General features: G+C 34.9%; 1 pseudogene; it reads right to left on the bottom strand.

The window, feature by feature from the left end:
• The window catches only part of LOC135201014 (zwei Ig domain protein zig-8-like), a 1050703-nt pseudogene that overhangs the window by 700766 nt on the left and 325510 nt on the right, over positions 1-24427 (bottom strand).

Below are 24427 nucleotides of genomic sequence, written 5' to 3'. Positions count from 1 at the left end.
ATAATAATAATAATAATAATAATAATAATAATAATAATAAAGGTGAATATAGTAATCATTGACCATCCACGGCCAAAAAAAGCACAAACTAAATTTGCCAGCCACTTCACTTAAAGCAATTGCAATCTGGAAACAGCCCATAATTCAACTAAGCAATTACACTAACGAATAAGCACAAGGGAACACAGGAATATCCCGTGTATAGAAGTTGATGCATCTAAGTTAGATGCAAGCACGTGCGCGCGCATGCCAACACACGCGCTCTCTCTCTCTCTCTCTCTCTCTCTCTCTCTCTCTCTCTCTATATTATATATATATATATATATATATATATATATATATATGTGTGTGTGTGTGTGTGTGTGTGTGTGTGTGTGTGTGTACGGGAACATTTTCACAAGTATCTGATTCTCTAAATTGCACTTCACTTTGCACGGCATAATTCTGAAAAAGTATAAGGAACTATGATGTCCACAGCATAATACAGCATATGTAAACTGTATATACACTGATATGATACCACGTATCGTTTCATCTCATTAGTAGTGTACGAAAAGCGTTATAAATAAAGGTAATATAGGAGGGGGTTGAGATGGAGTTCAGAAAGTTTGGACGCGCGTAGTTAGTTTCCCGTTCGACATCTGTGGTTCACACAAAATAATACTTGGATAAACAAGGCATACTGTTCAGCAGGAATACTGTGCATACCTAATCGAGAAAGAACAAAACCTGCTGTTGCTATGCGTTATCTTTTTTTTTTTTTTTTTTTTTTTTTTTACTCAGAATAACAAGCCTTCAAATTTTTCGTAACCAAAACTCCACCCGTAAAGTTTTCCGTTTCTTTTATATTCCATTCATATAACTTTGAATATTATTTCATCCAAAGCTCTCGGAACTTTTAATTGAAATGTAATAAAATAATATGCTTGAGAGAGTGAGGGCGAGCCTAACTTTCTCTAACTCGCTCAGCTATCGCGTGATATCAACTGCTCTATTTCACCCTTGATAAAAAGCCGTCACGTACGAAAATGTGACGTCATTACTACAATCACTCTTACTGAAGTTTCATTCCGCTGCTTATGACGACAAAAAATGTGCCGAACTTCCATGAAACGGCAGGCAGAAATCGATACCTTACTTACGCAGTTAGTCAGCGGTGTAGCTAATTTAACGCATGAGTTATTGATAGTATGTATAAAGAACTAATCTTATTAGTTCTTTATACATACACCTCTTCTCTCTCTCTCTCTCTCTCTCTCTCTCTCTCTCTCTCTCTCTCTCTCTCTCTCTGACTACGAGTACGAGTGTGTGTTAAGAAGTTGCTTCAGTAATATTACTTAGATTATATCATATATATAACACTCTCGTATGTATGAGTGTAGTTATGATAAACTTCACTATGGAAACGAATGAGGAGAATGGAGGAAGAACGGAAATACAGGTCTTAATTTACCCCCAAGTTGTTACGTCCTGCTTCACGCTTCTCCAGGGAACTTTGCTTACATTTGACACGTATTAAATATAACCTAAATAAAATTAATATCTATTAAAAAACGTTATTCAGAAACAGCAACTGCATCTCGATAAATTTAATATAATTTGCTCTCGTTCGATAGTGGAAAAATGAGCCTTTGACACAGTATGTTCATTCAATGAAAAACCAGAAGAAATGATCTAATATGCTGACTTGGGTAGTTCCACAATTACCTATTTATCCTTATCAGACAGTTGCCCTTTCTGGTTGTCAAATTATGAGCGAGACAATGATGTGTTTAATATTATCCTATAAAACTGTAAACAGTACACTATCTACCACATTTACTTTATTTTATGAAAATCATCTTGAAAAAAGAAAACAACTATGTCCGACATATGTTTTACTTTTAACTGTTTAGTTAATAAACTTCCAAGAAGAGGCATGATGGAGGGAAAAGCTGTTGGGCAGAAATAATACCGGAATTTTCCTTCTCCCCTCAGTTTTCCCTTCCGTATATCATAGTGGAAGACATTATTAAATTATATCTTCTTGATTCTCATGAATATAGTAACCGAGTCAAAGAGATGATCCTCATCACCGTCGCCAAAGTCACATGACGCAAATGGACTGAAATTTCACCAGTCATATCCTTCGAGTGCTTTATCTTCCGAAAATCACTCATCTCCAGCTTCCCTTCCCTCAGTTCTTATCCAAGTAGGATTGGGTCTTCCAACTTCTCGGGTTCCCACAGCAGCCCACAACTCACGCTATTATGAAAGTGTGTAAAGGATATGCCCAACCTATATACCTTCCCACACATCATCTCCCTTTCATCATAATCTCATCTACATATGGGACTTCTTTAATTTCCCCTACGGTATCATTTCTTGCTCTATCCTGCCGTCAGACTCCTAATGGTCTTCTTAAGGTGTGTTAGACAATGAAACTATATCTTTCCAATAGTTCCATTGTTACAGAATGATATATGTCCGTCAGCTAATACAGATCGTATTAGACTTTAGTACAATCTTACTTGCATGTAAATTAGGTATATCTGATTTCCAAATATGTTTGATATGCGCTTCTCTCTCTCTCTCTCTCTCTCTCTCTCTCTCTCTCTCTCTCTCTCTCTCTCTCACTAACTCCAACTCAAGAGCACTTGTAATGGATATCATTATTCGAATAAATATTTGAAAGATTCTTCTTCAACAATCCTTTCTCCATATTTATTTTGTGAACACTCTGTTCTCGTTACTTATGTATTTCGTAGATTTATTTTGGATCCCATCTCTTTTGACATATGATGTATTCTATTAGGCAAGGTTTGTGAATCTTGTGGTGCTGTGCTGATGAATACTGCACCATCTCCATATTCTAAATCCGTTAAAGTTTCTATTTGTATTCCTATCTAGCCCGCCTCTTTGATTTTCACCCACTGGTGGAATAGCGTTCCCTTGGAGCATTCCGCATTATACAGGACCCTGTCACCATCAAATTTCTATCTACTTCGTTGATGGATAGCTTAAGTAAGCTTTTCATAATACAGGTCTGTGGATACTCAAATGCCTTCATGGGATCAAAACAAAAATCGACTAGATGTTAATATATTTTAACACAAATATTTGACCGGAGCAATTCCTGCCATTCTAAAACCTACTAATTCACCTCATTAGTCTTGATCAATTTCTTTCTCCGGTTTAAGCATATTGAATGTCTTCATTACTTCCGACATACGTATAATATTCCTCTGCAGATACCACAATCAGTGAAGTCACCTTTCCTTCATACCTCTGCTAATGATTTCCAATCTCAATCATCAGCCTTGGTTTTCTCATTCCATATTTCAGTGAAAATCAACTTTGCACTGATTCCATCATAACCTGGGATTTTTATTGACTAAATTTCTTTCTCAATGACTCCACCTCAAAGCTGTGAATTCAATCTGAAGTTTCTGGTCAATCAGTCTAATTATCCCCCGGCCATCTGTTATTTATCTACAACTGCTTTGTTTTTATTTTTCTTCTGATGATGCGATTACTGATACATTTCTCTTTTTGACTGGCATTTCCCTTGGTTTCTTTTCACTATTCCACATTTCATTAATAATGCTTAGGGCTATCCCACCATCAATGCCGAGCCTTGAATACACGGATCTCTTATCCACTTAAAAATTCAATCTCAAAAGCCTCTGGAGGTTCATCTTTAAAAAGCTCAACTGTAATAAACCTAGATACTCTGCTAACTTTTTTGTTAAGTGCTTATAATTCTAACTTTAGTGCAACACTGAAAATCGGATGAGCACTGCCGACATATGCTCCTCTATGGCTCCAAATGTTCTTCAAAATTCTTTTTCTTCCTCGACTGGAAACTGTGTGATATATTCGATTCTGACTACCTTCTGGGGATGTTCAAGTGTAATTACCCATGTACTTTTGTCGGATAAAGAGGACTTTCACTCACGAAATTACTTGTGGAAAAAAAGGTAATGAACTGCAGATTTTTGTTAGTAGACTAAAGCCCTTCCTTTTGTGTTTACATCTTCCGCACGTTAAATGTTCACACCACCTTTCGCATTCATATCACCTACCTCTGTTTTCACATAAAACTGAAGAAAGTTATAGATTAAATGTCGAAAGCTAGATATACGCTTAATTTTCTATTCCTTCAGACATATTCGCTGGCGCATTGTACTTATATATGAGTATACGTATGTATATGCGTGTTTATGTGCGCTACACGTATATTTTTCAAAACATCTGCTCTCTATTTCTTGATACGCAGTGTAGGCAGTTCAGCCTACACACAAACATACATGTGTGTACAGAACCCATATAAATATATATAGAGACAGTGTGTATGTACTAATGATGTATCGGATAACCGCATCCGCATCAGCGGATTATCCACATTTATTTTATAAATCAGCATCTGCATTGAATAAATCTACATCTGCATTGACAATTTCTTAACATCCGCATCCGCATTAGCATTGAGAGCAACATCTGCATCCACAGTTGTAGAATGCGGATATGAGGATATCACCCCCTGCCCAGTGTTCAATAGTTCATGCTAAATTTGACTTTTTTGTTTTATTATACCAAAAGTATGATGCACAATTACACATTTCATACAGTATATACTTTATAAGTAACTCTATTATAGCATATTCGTTTTAAGCATATTCGTTTTTTATAGCATATTTGTTTAAGTAATTTCATGTCATTTACAGCAGTTGTAATCATAAAGGAAGGGAATCGCATTTTTTAGGAAGCTCTCCATCTCTCTAATTCGAAGATTGGCTTTGAGTTTCGTTACCCTTATCATGCAATGAGCATAAAATAACATTGAGCCAAGACAACTAAAACGTCCTTGTATCGCCGTTACTGTCTGTACGTTCATATGAAAGTATACACACACTTACATAAGTATCACTTTTGTTTTTATTTTCAATTAGTACATCAAACATTATGTGCTAACACTTAATTTTGAGTTATTTGGCTGAAAATCGTCTTTAACAATTAAATATATCTAAATTATTTAGATTTACAAAGTATCCGCATCTGCAAGGGTAGGGACATCAAATATCAGAATCTGCATCCGCGTCCTCAAATTTAAAAGACTAATATCTGCATCCACATCCGCATCCGCAAATGTAAAAAAAATTATATCCCCATCCGCATCCGCACATCCCATTTTCAGACATCCGATAAGTCTCTAGTACGTACCATAAATCTACATATCATAAAAACATAGCAAGAATAAATTAAGAGACTCCTCTCTCTCTCTCTCTCTCTCTCTTCTTACAGACCTTACAGATGTAAGGTCTGTAAGGTCTCTCTCTCTCTCTCTCTCTCTCTCTCTCTCTCTCTCTCTCTCTCTCTCTCTCTCTCTCTCCATTTATAATGAAGTGATCTAACTTCTTAAATTTCAATTTTGGACCCCACAAATAGTTTAACCTCCCCTCATTAAAGCAATAATTGACCCTAATGATTAAAGTTGGTGTCTATTTAGTTGGGAGCAGACAAGAGTATGGACGCTGGAGAGACTGGATTACCGGAGGCAGGGGGGTTAAGGAGGGGGACTGAGGGAGAGGAGGGAGGAGAGGCACCTATAACACTACCTCTGTGAACTGGTTATATAACTGATGAAAGAACGGGAATTACTCTTCTTAATAAGGGCACTTTATGTTCTTTTCTTAGCAATTACTTTTCTCATTACGCAACTTTATAATGTGACAACACATACACTAGTGCACTTCACACACGCACACACACACACAGACAGAGAGCCATACACAGACAGACAGACACAAACATACACACACACACACACACATATATATATATATATATATGTGTGTGATAATTATAACGTACTATATTAATATATGATATATATTATATTAATTATATATATATATATATATATAGATAGATAGATAGATAGATATAAAACGCCATATGACACAGCAGCCCTTTGAAATTCCCCAACTCATTATATATCATCACTCCCATCCAGCCTTCTTTTTTATGGTTCACAGCCAACTCATCCTACTCTTCTGGTGCCCTCTGGAGACTAGCCGACATTTTTTAAAAATATTTTCTCAAAGGTTTATATATATAAATATATATATATACACGCAAAAAAGAACACACACACACACACGCACACACACACACACACACATATATATATAATATATACACAAACACACATACACACACACACAAGTCTTATCACATCACCATGATTCAGAAGTCATTTAATATCTAATTCGCTCTACTTCGGATTTGATATATTTTCATATGTTAAACTGATGGGGTATTTTTTTAGTTGATACGAAATTCGTCGGGTTCTGGGCGCGACACACGGAGCCAAGATTCAGGACGTACGGTGATAGCCTTGTGGTTTAAAGCGCTTCACTGTATGTCTTAAATTCCGTGGTTCGCGCCCAGGAGCCGACGAATTTTTAATCAACTAAAAAAAAAATCCCATTTGGTTAACATATATGAAAATATATTAATGGACATTTGTAGCTTAATGCGTGTATATATATATATATATATATATATATATATATAGATATATATATATATATATACACACATAAACATAAGCACAATATATATAAATATATATAAATAAAGGTATAAGCCACGAAGGAAAAATAAACAACGGAGTTTCTACAAGATCTTTCGACATTCAACGTCCTTTACTCAGCAGATAAACTGACTTACATGAGGAATTGACAGTACAGGAAAGCTCGTATAACTGACAGATAGGGATTATAAAGAGATTAGTACCTAGAATCCGGCACACCTGTAGAAAGAGTAACCTTTCCAAACAAGCATAAACATGGGTACAATTTAAAAAACAAAAAGATTAAGTCAATCTGCTCAGACACAAGGACAAGACAATTAAAGGATAATATAGGGTGACAGCTATTCAGAACTTTGGTAAACAAAAACTTATTCACAATATATACATATTACACATACATATACAATGAAGATATCTCTAAGGCAACTAATTTGTATTTAAGTCTGTAATTATATCTTTGAGGTCATTCTTAAAAATGTTACAAATAGAAGGGTCTAAATGAAACATGTTTAAGAATGACTAAAAAGATATAATAACAGACTTAAATACAAATTAGCTGCCTTAGAGATATCTTTGTCGTATATGTGTGTTTAATATGTATTATGAATGTCTTGTGAATAAGTTTTTGTTTACCAAAGCTCTGAATAGTGTCACCCTATATCATCCTTTAATTGTCTTGTCCTTGTGTCTGAGCAGATTGACTTAATCTTTTTGTTTTTTAAATTGTACCCATGTTTATGCTTGTTTGGAAAGGTTACTCTTTCTCCAGGTGTTCCGGATTCTAGGTACTAATCTCCTTATAGTCCCTATCTGTCAGTTATACAGCTTTCCTGCACTGTCAATTTCTCATGTAAGTCAGTTTATCTGCTGAGTAAAGGACGCCGAACGTCGAAAGATCTTGCAGAAACTCCGTTGTCTATTTTTCCTTCGTGGCTTATACCTTTATTTATGGATTTATCACGTTCCAGACTTTCGTGATTCAGTTATACATGAAATAAATATATAGACATATTTACCGACAGCCAAGTTATCCTGCGGCCCTCTTGGAATATTCCACGGACCCCTGGGGGGTCCGCGGACCACACTTTAAGAAACACTGGTCTAGTCAATCAATTGAAACCTTAATCTTGTACCCAACGAGATCGCGTCTGGCATGCAGCAATATATTTATACATTACATACATACATACACACACACACACATATATATATGTATATATATATATTAATATATCTATATTTATATATTATATAGTTATATATACATCATATAACATATAAACATACAAAATGTAAGTAATATATATTCACACATAAGTAAACACTCATTCATATATATATATATATATATATATCATATATATATATATATATATATATGAATGAGTATATATATATATATATATATATATATATATATATATATATATATATATATATACATACATAAACATATAACATATATCCCTTTGGTCGGATATTGACCAAGCAAACCCACAAATATTACATGATTAAGATGTCAACGATCGCTGAATCCGCTGTAGTACAGGATAGCATTTAGAAATTTGGCGAAAGATATTTTACAAATTCACGCAATTTCAAGAAACGTTGCACACTGGTATTGGGCACGAAAAAAAAATACTATTTTCTATGATAATAAAAGCCATTTTTTTCTATATTAGGAAAAATGGAAAATTGGGACAAAATTCTTACAATAAAAAGGCCATCGTGAAAATGCACTCCAGTCTTGTCTTTGTTCTCAACCAAAATTTCGAAAGGAAGATACATAAAAAATAAACTGAGGATTTGTATCAAAATTACTTGAAAAGTTTATCCGTGAGTACATTAAAACCGTAGAAAATACATGTTCATTCACCAAACTTGACATAAAATAGTAAAATTAATTCCGTGTTAAAATGTATACCAGATCTATAAATAATAATAAATTACGGTAAAAAATGAACGTGAGATACAGTGTCGACGCGCAATATACAGGAAAATGCTTTAAAATGGGCTTAAATAACCCTATTATAAAAATATCTACAAAAATGAAAACATTTAATAAAAAAAACATTGCGAAAGTAAGCTTATAATAACCATACTAAATTGATAACTGAAAATAATATAATGAAAATACTAAAAACTAAATTATTCTGGAGAACAAAATCAAAATCAGGCCAATAAGAATTCTTTCTTTCAGCCTTACCACAGATTTCCAAACAGTAAATTATGAAATCAGCCAAAGCTAGAAAACCACAAGCTTTTTTTTTTCCCCCCCAGTTTCTACTCACCAAATCTCTGGCCATTCCTGAGGCCGCCAGACGTCGCAGCTGGAATATAAAAAAGAACCAAATTAAAAGAGCTTGTTTGGGTGGTTAGCCGTTTATTGCTCCGAGAGAACTCAATTACAGTCTCGGCATTTTAAGTTTTATATCTACTTAATTACAGTTTTAGGATTCTAAGTTTATATCTACATATTTAGCACTACCTGCATTATACACAAACACATTTATATTTATATGCATGTGTGTCTATGTCTACCGTACGCATTTGGCCCAAATTTCTATTATGAGTCACACTATAATCACGGGCGAAGACGAACACACGCACACATATATGTATATGCTTAAAAAATCACAGTAGATGCACGTGACTTCATTAAATAAGCGAATACCACAGGAAAATGATAGGTAGAAATCCAAGCGCTTTCGTCTTTACTAAGACATTGGATTTCTGCCTATCATTTTCTTGTAGTATTCGCTTGTTATATATGTATGTGTGTATGCCTGAGTTTGAGTGTGTTTCTAGTTCTTATCTTTGGCTGTGAACCATGGCGACAAATTAATGTCTGTGAAATCTTAATCAAAGTACAGAGATAAACAAAGTGCTTGTATATACTACATTTTAAAGCTTCTGGGACTTTTCCTTTCACTCAAAGTAACTATTCGCAAAATGAAAAGAAAACAGTCTCAAATATACATCTAGAAGTGGCCCCCATTTTCTGTTAGAGCACCAATAGGGTAAAGGTACTAAAAGAAAAATACAGTAAAAAGTAAAGATAATGGAAAAGTATCTATTCCATAATGAATAAGACTAAATATGACTGATCGCATCTAAGAAACTTGCTCGAACGTAAACGGCTCAAGATTTTCGACGTTTAGTCTGCTACGTTTGGCCAAGAGTCTGAAACGTTGAGTCTGCTGGGTTCAAGCAAGCGTCTGAATTGTCAGGTCTGTTAGGTTCAAGCAAGTGTCTAAAATTTCGAGTCTGTTAGGTTCAAGCAAGCGTCTGAAATTTCTAGACTTATGTTGGAGTAAGTTCTGAACCCTCGAGTCAGTTATGTTCGAGCAAGTTTCTGAAACTTCGAATGTGTTAGGTTCGAGCAAGTGTCTGAAATTTCGAATGTGTTATGTTCGAGCAAGTGTCTGAAATTTCGAATGTGTTAGGTTCGAGCAAGTGTCTGAAATTGCAAGACTTAGATTCAAGCATGTGTCTGAAATTTCAAGACTTAGATTCAAGCAAGTGTCTGAAATTGCAAGACTTAGATTCAAGCAAGTGTCTGAAATTTCAAGACTTAGATTCAAGCAAGTATCTGAAATTTCGAGACTGTTATGTTCGAGCAAGTTTCCGACTCTTGTTAAACCGAGCAAGGATCAGAACTGAATCTTGAGTCTGCTAAGTTCGGTACTCAACCTTGCCAAGAAAACGCAGATGTGTTCTCGTATCGAAGGCTTGAGTTTTACTGCCAAGTCTCCCCCGTTTATTACATTCATTTCTCCCTTTTATTTTACTTATTTCTGCAGGCTGACATTATCTTGTTTGAGATCTCATGGCCAATAACACTTTCAAACTAATACGGCACGCACTGGAATGGGAAGGCTATCTTTGAAGGGGAGAATGTTTCCAATATAGATATTGTTACTAAAAACTGAATCAGAACTTTATTTATGCAAAATTTTTCAAGGTTTTTCAGGTCTCCATATAATTTTTATATATCTAACTTTTCAAATGTATGCATTCTGAACTTTTAATACTGGTGTGCCATTTTCAAAACCTTTTAACTTTTAATTGTGCCATTTCCAAAACCTTTCAATGGGCAATTACCATTTTAGTTCGTGATATGGAAGACTAATTTCCAACGATTAACACGATGACTTACCTGGCTTTCACTAATGATAACAAAAGGCTCCATATATACACATTAATCCGAGGTTAAAATTTTCTATAGAATTTCATGTTAGTTTTCAACATAATGGTTCAGCTGTATTATGACAGATATATAGAACCTGTGTGAAAGTGATTTCTTGTCTCGTTAAAAGTGGGGGAGATTTCTAACCATTACAAATTACATTTAGCACCATGACACATGATAATTTATCATTTTTCTCCTTAATAATTGCAATTTATTATTCTTCATAATGAGTGTCATCTTAGGGGCTGATAAATCAAATCGTCATCGCGCGGGTCACTTACAACCATCCCAAGAGCCACATTTGTTCCTTGTGCCATGAATTTGACGCCCCTCTCTAATGCTTATAATCTACTGTCGTCGCAAACTTGTATGCATATCTCAATTCCTTATGAAGTGAGATTTAATTCAAGAATATTAAGCGGACTTGGTGAACTTGTGATCCTATGGAGTTCATTTTGATTATAAGACAGTGACTCCAAACATTGTTCCTATTAAAAAACTTCTTTCAGTTTTCTTCTGAAGATTGAAAAAGAAACCCACAAAATTACTGTGTATAACGTGTTTATTTATAAGTATTTACATTTTATTTTATTTTACTCAACACTCGAGTACTTTCAGGCCCTATCTGTGGTCCTTTTTCAAGAGATTCGTAGGTTGTCAGCCTGGCCTGAAAGTACTCAAGTGTTGAGTAAAATAAAATAAAATGTAAATACTTATAAGTAAACACGTTATACACAATAATGTTGTGGGTTTCTTTTTCAATTGTTCCTATTCCTGAAATATTTGATTTTCTGAAGGCAGAAAGAGACGTCTAAAACTTATTAATCATAAGAGCAAGAAAAAATTGTGTATAATCTTTCTTGCTTAATTGCAAATTCCATGATGTTTTGCTTACTATTAAGGTAGTTGAGAAATTGTTAGTCCTGAAAAGGGTTTCTGAATAAGGCAAAAGTGTGAACATAACTTCGGCAATGGATTAAATCTTAGTAACTTATCAACTTTCGGTGAACGGCCCAGCCTGCTTCCGTTATTAAAAAAGGCAATTCATTTATAATGAGAACCACAAAGTAAATTACACACCAATGCTGCATAAGGGATCCCTAAAACTACAAAAAAAATACCTCATCCTTCCTATAAAACAAACGTTTGAATCAAACGAAACAATATGAATGTAACCCATAAAACACGAAACGGAATAATCTTAAGATCATCGAGTTGGGCGCCACCAACAAACTATATACTAGCGCTAAACGTAAACAAACCACGTCTGACCATAAAGATTTGTATATCCTTTCTCCCAGTTTCCTCGTAACATTTGGGTGTAAATTAAGCTCGAGCCAAACTGGCCTATGGTGAACGAAGTTCTATGACAAAATACTCAATACTTTTCGCCGCGGGAGTAAACCGAGTAAACTAAGAAAACTAGAAAAGTTTTTAAAGATAGAAAATGAATACGTGTAAACTGCAAAATAAGGCAGTTTATCTAAGTTATTTTTTGTACAAATCTAATCTCCAAAAAACACAGAAATAGCTGTAATCAAATGACGCTAAAAGTAGACATCACTTTTCCATGGATGTTTAATTTAAACAATGGAAACTGCCAAAACTTCCAAAATTTTTATAACTAAAGACTCGATGTGGCCCAATACTGTTAATCCTATTACTGTTTTCGTATCCTCCAGGAACTGTAGTACCCTCTAAGCAAAATCACTGTTATTTTTATCTAAACTAGTTCCAGATAAGTTCTCCTCAACCTCATTTCAATATTTTCACCTTTTCATTATTATTAATATTATTCAGCGAAAAAAGTTGAAACAAACAAGTATTCTACTAACAGTCAAGTTTTATTTCACATGTTACAAGTGCTCAATATGGCCACCCCTTGCGGCACGAACATCATCAATACGATATGAGAATTCTTCCCAAACACGTTGAAGCACATCAGGATCAATTGAATTGATCGCTGTTGTTATTCGATGTTTTAACTTTTCCAGGTCAGTTGGCAATGGCGGAACAAAGACTTTATCTTTAATAAACAACAGCGATCAATTAAATTGATCCTGATGTGCTTCAACGTGTTTGGGAAGAATTCTCATATCGTATTGTTGTTGTTCGTGCCGCAAGGGGTGGCCATATTGAGCACTTGTAACATGTGAAATAAAACTTGACTGTTAGTAGAATACTTGTATTATAAGTTTTATTTTTTGCTATTTTTCCTTCATAAAATATTTAATCATGAGATACTGTCCAGACCGAAAATGAGATGAAGAAAACCCTCCTAAGTAATCCTTTGGATAACAAAACGACAACCGTAATCCTCGGCTTCCTGCTTTTCATTCCTTGTTGGGCGAAGGAACTTATTTTCTCACCAATATCTGTCAGAAGTTCTTTCTCGATTTACTTTTTTACTTTGTCTAACCATTCATGATTCTATGGCTTTACACGAGTTTCATACTTATAAGTATATATAATTATGTGGGTCAGTTTGAATCATTTTCTTTCTATCGAGGAAATCTTATATTCTTTTCTCCAAGGTAGGTGCAAACCGCCAACGCTTGTGACTCATATTGCAATTATTCTCATCTTCACATAATTTTTTACAGACGTTTCCAGCACACTTCCGAGTATACCTATTCTGGAAAATCTTTGTGGCCAGTCCTTGGACACTGGTCATGGAAAGTCTTCTTGGAACATTTCCTAGACAGTGTGGAAATTGCCAACATTTGTTCAGGATTCTGCGACTCATTTTCTCGTTACAGTCTCTTACCAGACAGTTCCAGATTCTTAGTGCCTGTTCCAGAGAAATTTGGGAATCTTTCAAGGATATTTTCATGGATTATGTTCTGGAATAACTCCTATATGGGGAGCGTATTGCCGATATCGTCCTGATTCCGCAATTCATTTTCTCGTTAATAATTTTGACAACAGTTCCAGACTCTTTCGAACCTGCTCCAGGATATCTTGGGAATCATCTTGAATATTTTAATGGATAATTTTCCTGGATGGTTTCCAAGATGGAGTGTGAATTGCCGACATTTGTTCCGGATTCTGTCTCTCTCTCTCGCTGCAGACTTTTCTAGACTTTTGGGGAAATGTTTCTAAGAAATCTTTGGCGAATTTTTGGAACCTGTTCACGGTAAGTCCTCTCGCAAGCGTTCTTTGACTAATTATATGCAGATGAGAATTCTTCATGTTGATACATCTATTTGCAAACGATATAAAGATTTTAAAAATAAATGAATCGATTATTATATATAGCGTTTCTATTATCTTCTTTTTATTTACGGAATGGCCTTTTTTTATCATGAAACGTATTTTCGTCAATCATAAAACAAGAAGAGCATGGAAGTAAACAACAACAACAACAACAACAACAACAACAATAATAATAATAATAAAATAATAATAATAATAATAATAATAATAATAATAATAATAATATAATAATAATAATTGGAGAAAACAAATCCACAGTTATGTAAATGTACATACACTCAATTTAAAAATATAAGGACAGCTTTGGGGAATCTGTTCGGTTCCCCATTTCAATCTGAGACGATGTAGCACTCCAACCAAGTAAACATAAAAGGAGTAAAAAAAAAGCGACTTGTTTTATGAACTATGGAACCGGTCGTCAAGAATAAATCAGGCAATGCCGTCGGTTTCTGATGAAAGCTCCGCCAGTCGTCTGGAACGTCTAATTGGCCCTGCCCAATACGGTCGTTTTGATGGTCTTCAACAGCATCGGAGGCGCCGGCAGCATCGGTTACTGGGAGTAACCGAGTTACCGACGACATTGCCTGATTTATTCTTGACGACCGGTTCCACAGTTCATAAACAAGTCGGTTATTGTGACTCCTTTTATGTTTACTTGGCTGGAGTGTTACATCAACGTGTCAGATTGAAAAGATGAACCGAACAGATTCCCGAAAGCTATCCTTATATTTTTAAATTTAATATATGTGCATTTACATAACTGTGGATTTGTTTTCTCCACTGGAAGACTCGTGCTATTATGAGTATCTTATAATAATAATAATAATAATAATAATAATAATAATAATAATAATAATAATAATAATAATAATAATAATAATAATAATAATAATAATAATAATAATAATAATAATTGTTTTCTACCGCACCAATTCCCACAGAATTAACAAAGCCACTGATTTCGCAAGGATGACATTTCATTCGACTTACGGGTAAAATATAATACTGAATAACTTCAATTCTCTTACACAAGACACTAAAACCTCTCCTACATTCGCTCAATAACACACAATCTCGAAATTTCTGCCTTAGGAAAGTTTACGCTAAAACCTTTATGGTTTACCATTTCCTCTAATATATATATTACATGTCCTACATCAAAACCTTTGCAAAGGAAGATCAAGGGATCGTTGTTTATTAATAGCATAAAGAAATATATCCAAAAGTTTCGGGACTGTAAAACAGAAATATATTCAAATATTTCCTACCCATGCGAAGAAATATATCAAATGTTTCTTAATTGCGTGAAGAAGCTTCGTATTTTATTGTTTGCACACATATACACGCAAATACACTAACATACACTCAACACACCATCTATATATATGTGTATATATATATTAGTTTCGTCATTCGGCAGAGAAATTTATTTCATATTTTAAAACATTATGCAGAAATACATTATAATGTTTCTGTATGTGTGATGATATAACCACATTTCCTCTATGATAAAATATATTTAAATATACATTCTTTTGAGTTTGTAAAAATATCTTAATGTCATCTAATGATGCTTTACGCTTCCCCTTTTTACTGGAATTGAAAGGCGTCAACATTAAATTATTTCAATTAGTTTTTTTAAACTATTAAAAGTTTCTTCCTGTCAAACCTAGACGGAAAGTCTTTCCACCAACTGCTGTCCTCCGTTAAGGTAATCTTTCCATTTGAAAAACACTGGCCTTCCAATAAGAAAGAAGATATAAGAGCACCTCCCCTCTTAAACGAAAACGACCCAAATAGGTAAATAACTGATAACAAAAATACCTTTGATTAAATGTGTTTCCCACGTCCTAGTTAAACATGTTGTTAAAAAACTTTACAATTTCCCTGTAATTCCCCCCCCCCCCTAATCAAGTATATAATTGCCCTATTTTCCTCTTTACTCAGAGATTTCCCTGAACTTCCACCATCGCCCCTACCCTCTCCTTCCAACAAAATTACTACTAGATTATAATATCAAGGGACATAGGCTCTTTGGTGAAGAATATTTAAGGGTATAAACTATTAATATGCAAGATTTAATTAGTCCTTCCATTTTTAAACGTTTGTTTGGCAGTGAATTGTCCCTTATTTATTTCATTGTCTTATATCTTCCTAAGGCAAATATAAAAGGCAAATAGTGCACAAAAAGTCATCATTGAAAAGCACAGCAAGCATTAATGATGAAGAAAATGCGTGATGTCATCTGAACAGTTGATAAATACATTGACCATGTACGGAGCCAAACAAATTTTAAGTGTCTTTGAAAGCAATCTTCAACCATTTTTCTTACGATAAAAACTTATCCTACCACAAGGAACACAACGTATATACACACTTTTTCTGTGTAACACAGATTCTGTACAAACATGAACGAGACGCCTAAAATCACTGGTTTTAAATGCAATTTAGAGCAATATCATGTATCAGGTACGGTGCTATTGTAAGATGAGAAAATTTTGTCGTTATTTTTGTCGGGTAGAAGAATTGACAAAAAAACAACAAATGGTTCTGAGTTAGTTCATCAACGTGGGAAATAAAACAACCACAACCACATAAGGTCTATTGTAAACAGGGTCAAGAAAAAATGAGTGTGAAACTTGCAGTCTCATCCCTTGCATAAATGGCAGCCCACTACATAATTGAAAGGAAATGAATGAATAAAATTAAGTTATATACATACATACGATATATATATATATATATATATATGTGGTATGTATATATGTATATTTGTATGAATGTGTATATATATATATATATATGTATATATATATGTTATATATATATATATATATACCAATATATTATATATATATATATATATATGTGTGTGTGTGTGTGTGTGTGTGTGTGTGTGTGTGGTGAGAGAGAGAGAGAGAGAGAGAGAGAGAGAGTGTGTGTGTGTATACATATATATATATATATATATATATATATATATATATATATATATATATATGTAGAGAGAGAGAGAGAGAGAGAGAGAGAGAGAGAGAGAGAGAGAGAGAGAGAGAGAGAACACACAAAAACACAAGACCTAGATTAACGCAGGCTGAAAACTTCAGGTAAACAAAATGCACCGGGTGGATTCCTCATGTAAGAAATTAGTTAGGGAAGGTTCCTAAAGTATGGTTGGGATTAAGGGTTAACTTGAAGGGGGAAGAAACTTCCGGCGATAAATACCAGCTACATCTGCGTCCGAGTTTGATTTACGTCATCAGGAAAGCTTCGCCCAGTTTCGAAAATCTTCGACGGCGCTCACAAAATAATACGATTCTGGGGAGGGGGTGTCTGGGTCGGTCGTATATATAATATGTAAAGTACTGGTTGCACCGTATTGGTCTTGCTGTTGTATTGTGTTGTTTTGTATTTCCTTACAGATATTTTTGCTGTTATTCATATGAGAATATCTTCCTTTTTTATGAGGTGCTTGTTGCTTTTCATACGAGAATTTGCTTTCATACTGTAAGCATCACCTTCATTCTATTACCGTTATCAGTAGTAGCAGTATTAGTACTACTACTGTCACTGATACTAATACTGCTACTACCGTTATCAGTAGTAGCAGTATTAGTATCAGTGACAGTAGTAGTAGTTTTCCGATTTAAAACGAAACATGACAAAATCCCAACAATACAAAACCCCAGTGTAGGTTGTCACATAAAAAGAATATATAATTTATTACTATCATTAGCAGAGGAAGGAACAGTAGTAAAATATAATAATTAAGCGAAAGAATACTGTACAGAAGAATATCCTGATGTTCATTATGCCATGTACACTGATTACCTTAAGTTAACATTTTATAGCGTTGTAAATCTTTTTAAGCCATAAAGAAAGCAGTTCGAAAGGGCTGTCATAGTTTTTCTCTCAAGTTGACGACACGAACACAAATTATGGTCTCTTTTTTTTTTTCCTCATAAGCAGGGGTAACAAAAGCGCTAATTACTTAGTGTCAGACTACGGTACATCTTAATGAATGCAGTGTTATAATTAGGCAGTCTGTGCCAAAACAATACATTATTATATTATCTCCAAATGCAGATATAATGTATTCTAAATATCCCACAAGGAGTCAAACTTTGTAGAAATAAATGTAAGAAAATCGAAAATGCAAAAAGTCACTGACGCTATCAAAATACATGCATGATTGGCGAGAGTTGCCAGCAGATCGAATATATATGTTTATAAAAATAAAATGACCCCACAGTCTAAAAAATTCCCTATAAAAAAGTACTCATGGCAAAACGCTGTGTTGTATCTAGGTTAATAGCAATATAAAAACAAGTAAATAATGCGCCGAAGTTTCTCCGGGCCAATCGCGTTTTCTGTACAGCGTATAATGTTGTATGAAACTTTCAGCAGCAAATCATGAACCTTTCAGCCACGGCTCATTGGTGGACTGTGTTGTTGGCACCTATAGCGGATCTAGACGCGTGATCATGGATAACTTTAACCTTAAATAAAATAAAAACTCCAAAGGCTAGAGGGCTGCAATTTGCTATGTTTGATGATGGGAGGGTGGATGATCAACATACTAATTTGCAGCCCTATAGCCTCAGTAGATTTTAAGATGTGAGGGCAGACAGAAAAAGTGTGGACGGACTGACAAATAGCCACCTCAATAGTTTTCTTTTACAGAAAACTAAAAACACCTATTTTTACAGTGACCTGTTTCGCCTCGTGGGGAATAGGGTTGCCTCAAGAGTAAAAAGGACAATGCTCGGTCCCACATTCATCCCTAACTATTTAACAATGGATGAATTACTTGTCAGGAAAAGTGCCGCATGCTACCATTATTACTGAATAAAAAACACCCTGTTACATAAAAGTCTACAAGACGTTTATTTAGCATAAATGACACCATACTCACGTGAAATGTGACAGAAGTTTTATTATTATTATTATTATTATTATTATTATTAATTATTATTATTATTATTATTATTATTATTATTATTATTATTATTATTATTATTATTATTATTATTATTATTATTATTATTATATGAATAACTCCGCAATCCTGACGAACCATTCTAAACTTAACTGCCTTGCAATACAAATGTACATGATCATTTTCATGACCATCATTCATATTGATTAATACATCATTCGCAAGAAGCAAGCCTACAAGACCATCAACCTGCAAAAGAGAAACCCAGACAAAGTACAACGCTTCTGCTCCATCTCGGCTAAACTTCATTTCGTCTTTGTCGTCTCATACTCGGTCTTCTTCCTCCGCACGTCCCCCCAAGCTGTTTATGAAAAAGATCTGACAAAGGCAGAATGAAAAAACTTTGATCATTTTTCAAATAACACAAAATTGGGACTCGGACCATAAATAAAAAGATGCAGTGTCCTCTGGGAGAAAGACGCTGGTGCGTATCCATGCGTGGGCGAGCGCAAGTTGAATAACGTTCATCAGTATTTCCTGAGTACAATATAATGAACATACATTAGTCCAAGAACAACACTACGAACAAAGATATGACAGGAACATATTACTCAGAAAGATCATATAAATTTAGAGAGAGAGAGAGAGAGAGAGAGAGAGAGAGAGAGAGAGAGAGAGAGAGAGAGACTAGAGAGACATAAGGAGATTAGAGGAAGAAAAGGAGATTAGAGAGAGAGAGAGAGAGAGAGAGAGAGTGGAGGAGAGTTGAGAAGAGAGAGCGAGAGAGAGAGGAGAGAGAGAGCTCCGGGACTGACAATAAGGAAAAGAGGAAGAAAAATGGAGGGAGAGAAGAGAAGAGAGAGGAGAAGAGAGAGAAGAAGAGAGAGAGGAGAGGAGAGGAGAGAAGAAGAAGAGAGAAGAGAAGAGAGAAGAGAATGCTCTCCATAAATCAACCATTATCGTTCTGCAATTTCCTAAGCAACATCAATTATCATGCAAGGCTTACGAAAGCCAATGAACATACGATACAGGAGGATCATTTGTCAAGATCCAGGAAGCGCTCTGTTAAATATACGCATAAGGAGAGGTTACCAAAATCTACCGGATACGTTATTCAGGAAAATACCGCATACAATTAAGTACAGATCCCGAGTCACAACTATAGTGTACATGACTCAAACGGCTTTCTGGTGTAAATATTGAAAACACCCAGATACAGACTAAGAAAACTGACGAACGTGTTACTGAGAACATTACATTGGTATTTTATTAATAAACAAAGAACTAGTAAAAGACACAATGGCGGCTATATACAAAGCATACGTTCTCATTTTTTCAACAAAACTTGTAATGATAAATTTTACCACTTCTTTCGTAGTTCATTTTATTTAACCTTCATACCCGTCAAAACCTATGACAGACAAAGACTGGAAACTTAGGAATTCTTGCATGTTTTCCTTTGTAAAATGTATTATTACAAAGGGTATTTTCCCATAACGATTCTATAACTTGAAGTAAATTTTATCTTTCTTCTTTGCTCTATTGATTTAATTCATAACACAATGACTAAAAAAAGGTATATTTGCGATTCCGCGTCAATCTTCATTATTTGTTGGAAATGTTAATAAGAGTAAGCAAGTCTCTCAGCTGACTGACAGAAATGATTCCTTGGGAGCTACCTATTCATCATTAAGGGAGAGAGAGAGAGAGAGAGAGAGAGAGAGAGAGAGAGAGAGAGAGAGAGAGAGAGATTTGGGTCAGTGTTAAGATAACATTTTGAGCAATAAGTGTCCTTTCCTTTATCCTCCTCCTCCATGACCTCTACGAAAAATCCCCATGTCGCTCTGCCGGACCCCAGGCTGCTCTATCCCATCTAGCCGGGCAGTATTTCTGCAACTCTGAAATTATTGGCCTCTGAAAATGGCTGTAAAACTAATCCTCCCTCCATCATGACTAACACATCTAATATATACAAGCTGCCGCTGCCTCTGTTCGGCACTGCAAATTCATGGCCAACCCGCGCATGTTCTGCAGATAGCAACATTGCAATCTTGCATATTAAGGATGGTTTATCCTCCATAAAGGAGACAAGGGTGAGGCGAGAGTTTATTCTTCATAAAAAGACCACGAGAAAGGCAAAAGTGTCTCATAGGATGTCATGATGATAAGTTCTCCGAGTATCCAGTCTCAAAAACATCACTCCATAAGGAACACATGGCTTTCACTTTGCAAGGGTTTGCGATCAGTGTTTCATACAGAAGGCTGACTTATCACTGATCAGGGAGTTTTTTATTTTAGATTTTCCCATTCTACCTGAAGATCAATGTCCCTCTTCCCCTCCCCACTTTTTTTTCATATTAACATTCGCTTTTTTCGGCAACTTTTGGGATAAGGTCACTAACCACATACTCTTCGATAACCTGTTTGCAATACATCACAAAATACAAACCAATTAAGTAAAACCTGATGGGCGTTCGAGGTCAACAGTGGCACAATGGTTCTCTGGGAAACAAGCCAAACGATGTTTCTTGTCGTGGGATCGAACTCAGGTTTCTTACCGTTAAAGAGCGTTCCCTAAGCCGTGGTCTACTGGACAATTAGTAAGTTATTATTGTACAATACCTTTTCCTTTTCTGTGCGCTACACTCAATTTACCATGCAAGAAGAAAATTATATATAATAAATGTCCTTTGTAATGTATATGTATCCATTAATAATAAGAATTTTATGTATTTTCTATTGTAATCTGAACTTTACTATATTTAACACTCTGTTCTGCATCTTTTTATACGTGGACATTCACTTAGCATAAAATTTTAATCAGACCACTGAGCTGATTAACGGCTCTCGTAGGGCTGGCCGAAGGCTTAGATATTTATAGTATATACGTGGCTAGGAACCAACTGGTTACCTGGCAACGGTACCTACGGCTTATTGTGGGCTCCGAACCACATTATATCAAGAAATCCATTTCTAATCACCGGAAACAAATTCCTCTGATTCCACGTTGGCTGAGCGGGGAATCGAACTCGGGACTACCGAGCACGGAAACCACTCTTCCAACGAGGAACTCTGGCCATTTTACTGTAAGAAAGATTTCTTATCAAGTAAATGAGCTTTTTTCTCGACTTCATCCATGTAAATGTGTTCATTTCGAATAATAATAATAATAATAATAATAATAATAATAATAATAATAATAAATAATAATAAAATGGACAAGTATCAAGATCTGAAAATAGAAATAAGAAGGATATGGGATATGCCAGTGGAAATCGTACCCATAATCATAGGAGCACTAGGCACGATCCCAAGATCCCTGAAAAGGAATCTAGAAAAACTAGAGGCTGAAGTAGCTCCAGGACTCATGCAGAAGAGTGTGATCCTAGAAACGGTGCACATAGTAAGAAAAGTGATGGACTCCTAAGGAGGCAGGATGAAACCCGGAACCCCACACTATAAATACCACCCAGTCGAATTGGAGGACTGTGATAGAGCAAAAAAAAATTAATAAATAAATAAATAATAATAATAAATACTTTAAATCATTTCCCATCATGGAACTGGCTGTTGAATCGAGAATTTCATGAACAATCCCTCATCATATACTGCAAAGTTAACTCGCTCAAGCCTAATTTTATATCTCAACCTTTATAGCATTCAATTATCTGTAAGAGACAGCAATTGCTAAATGGTTTTCTTCATGAAATAACCTTGTAAGGCTCAGGCATGGACCCAACACTGCGCCGGGCATTGTCCTGTGACAACGAACCCGCGAACTAAACAAGCGGACGAAAAACACAACTTCGCTCGTACGACTTTTGTACGTATGTTGTCATTATTATTAGTCATATTTCATGTGTTATTACCATTGAATGTATTGCACTGCCAGTTTTCCACCCATGTAAGTATATGAACTTCAGTCCAATATTCTGCACAATTTTATAAGTACAAAATTTTATGAGTACATTTTTTTTTATTAGCAAACACAAATGCTTGTGGTTATGCCTAAAGTCAGAAGTTAAATTGTGGGCCGCACGAACCCTTGACCTGTTTGTAGGTTTTGTGAATAAATATGTAAGCTGTAGACTGGGAATCTTACTCCTCCCTTGACTCGCAAACTTTTATAAGAATTTTGTAGAGAAAACACTACAGATAAAAATATGAAGTTCCCATAAGGTTTTTTTTTATCAATCAAAACCATCAATTACATATATACATATTTTCATATATATATATATATATATATATATATATATATATATATATATATATATATATATATATATATATATATATATATATATATATATATATATATATATATACATACATACACACACACACACACACACACACTATATATATATATATATATATATATATATATATATATATATATATATTTCCACAAAAACTAAGCCAACTAAGCCATGAATTCCGTTTATTATCCAACTCACTAATAATGACTTACACTCCAAGCGAACTAAAGTACTTCGTCACCAGTGGTATTCGAACCGCCGCCTGGCTGGGAAACAACGAAGGGGCAAGTTACAATCCTACCAGTGATGCACCACTTAGAATTCCTCCTTGAGTGTAAGTTATTCCCTTAGTAATATATATATATATATATATATATATATATATATATATATAATAATATTTATACTATAATATTAATTTATATACAATATGATATATATATTTATTAATATATAAATGCATGTGTAACTATATATATATATATATATATATATATATATATACATATTTATATTTACAGTGAACGGATTCCAAGACATCCCACTGGTGAGCTGAGGCTTTGATAAGCTTATCCGCGAGACAATATGCACAGATAAATAGATATACTGATGGGTAAGAAAAAATTGCATGTATAAAATTAGTTATAGCAAATTTTCACCACGTCCTCAGCTTATAACAAACCAATAAGGGAAGAGAGATAAAGAGAGGCTTCCGGAAGTGAAAGAGACATATGAATATACACATATAGTACATCTTGATTAGCTTAAAACCAGTCAGTGATAAATTGCTCCGATAAATTCCTTCCCGGAGGGAGGGAAGGAGGTAGAGGCCCTTAATATATATGAGGTCTGAAACGGAAACGCCTTTCAGCTGCGGATGTTTATTAAAGTGAGCGCCGGATCGACGCTCGTTCTACATTACCCGCAAGAGTAGCACAAACACACACACACACACAGATAGATAGATAGAGAGAGAGAGAGAGAGGAGAGAGAGAGAGAGAGAGAGAGAGAGAGAGTAGCCAGCGGGTACCATTAACAAAAAGAGGCATAATGAGAGACGCCCAGTAAATTCTCCAGCCCGGAAATTGGGGCTAAAAGAACTTTCGAAATCGGCTTCAAAATGAGTTAAATCTACCAGTATTCCACTAATAATGAATTAATGACAATGAATAATTAACTGCCATAATGGAACGGCTCTAGTCCTTACCTGCAAAACACAGTCTGTAGTCAAACTAGTGTGC

Source organism: Macrobrachium nipponense, chromosome 27 (genome assembly GCF_015104395.2).
Source record: "Macrobrachium nipponense isolate FS-2020 chromosome 27, ASM1510439v2, whole genome shotgun sequence".
Taxonomy (NCBI): domain Eukaryota; kingdom Metazoa; phylum Arthropoda; class Malacostraca; order Decapoda; family Palaemonidae; genus Macrobrachium; species Macrobrachium nipponense.
This window is presented reverse-complemented; position numbering and strand designations above follow the sequence as displayed.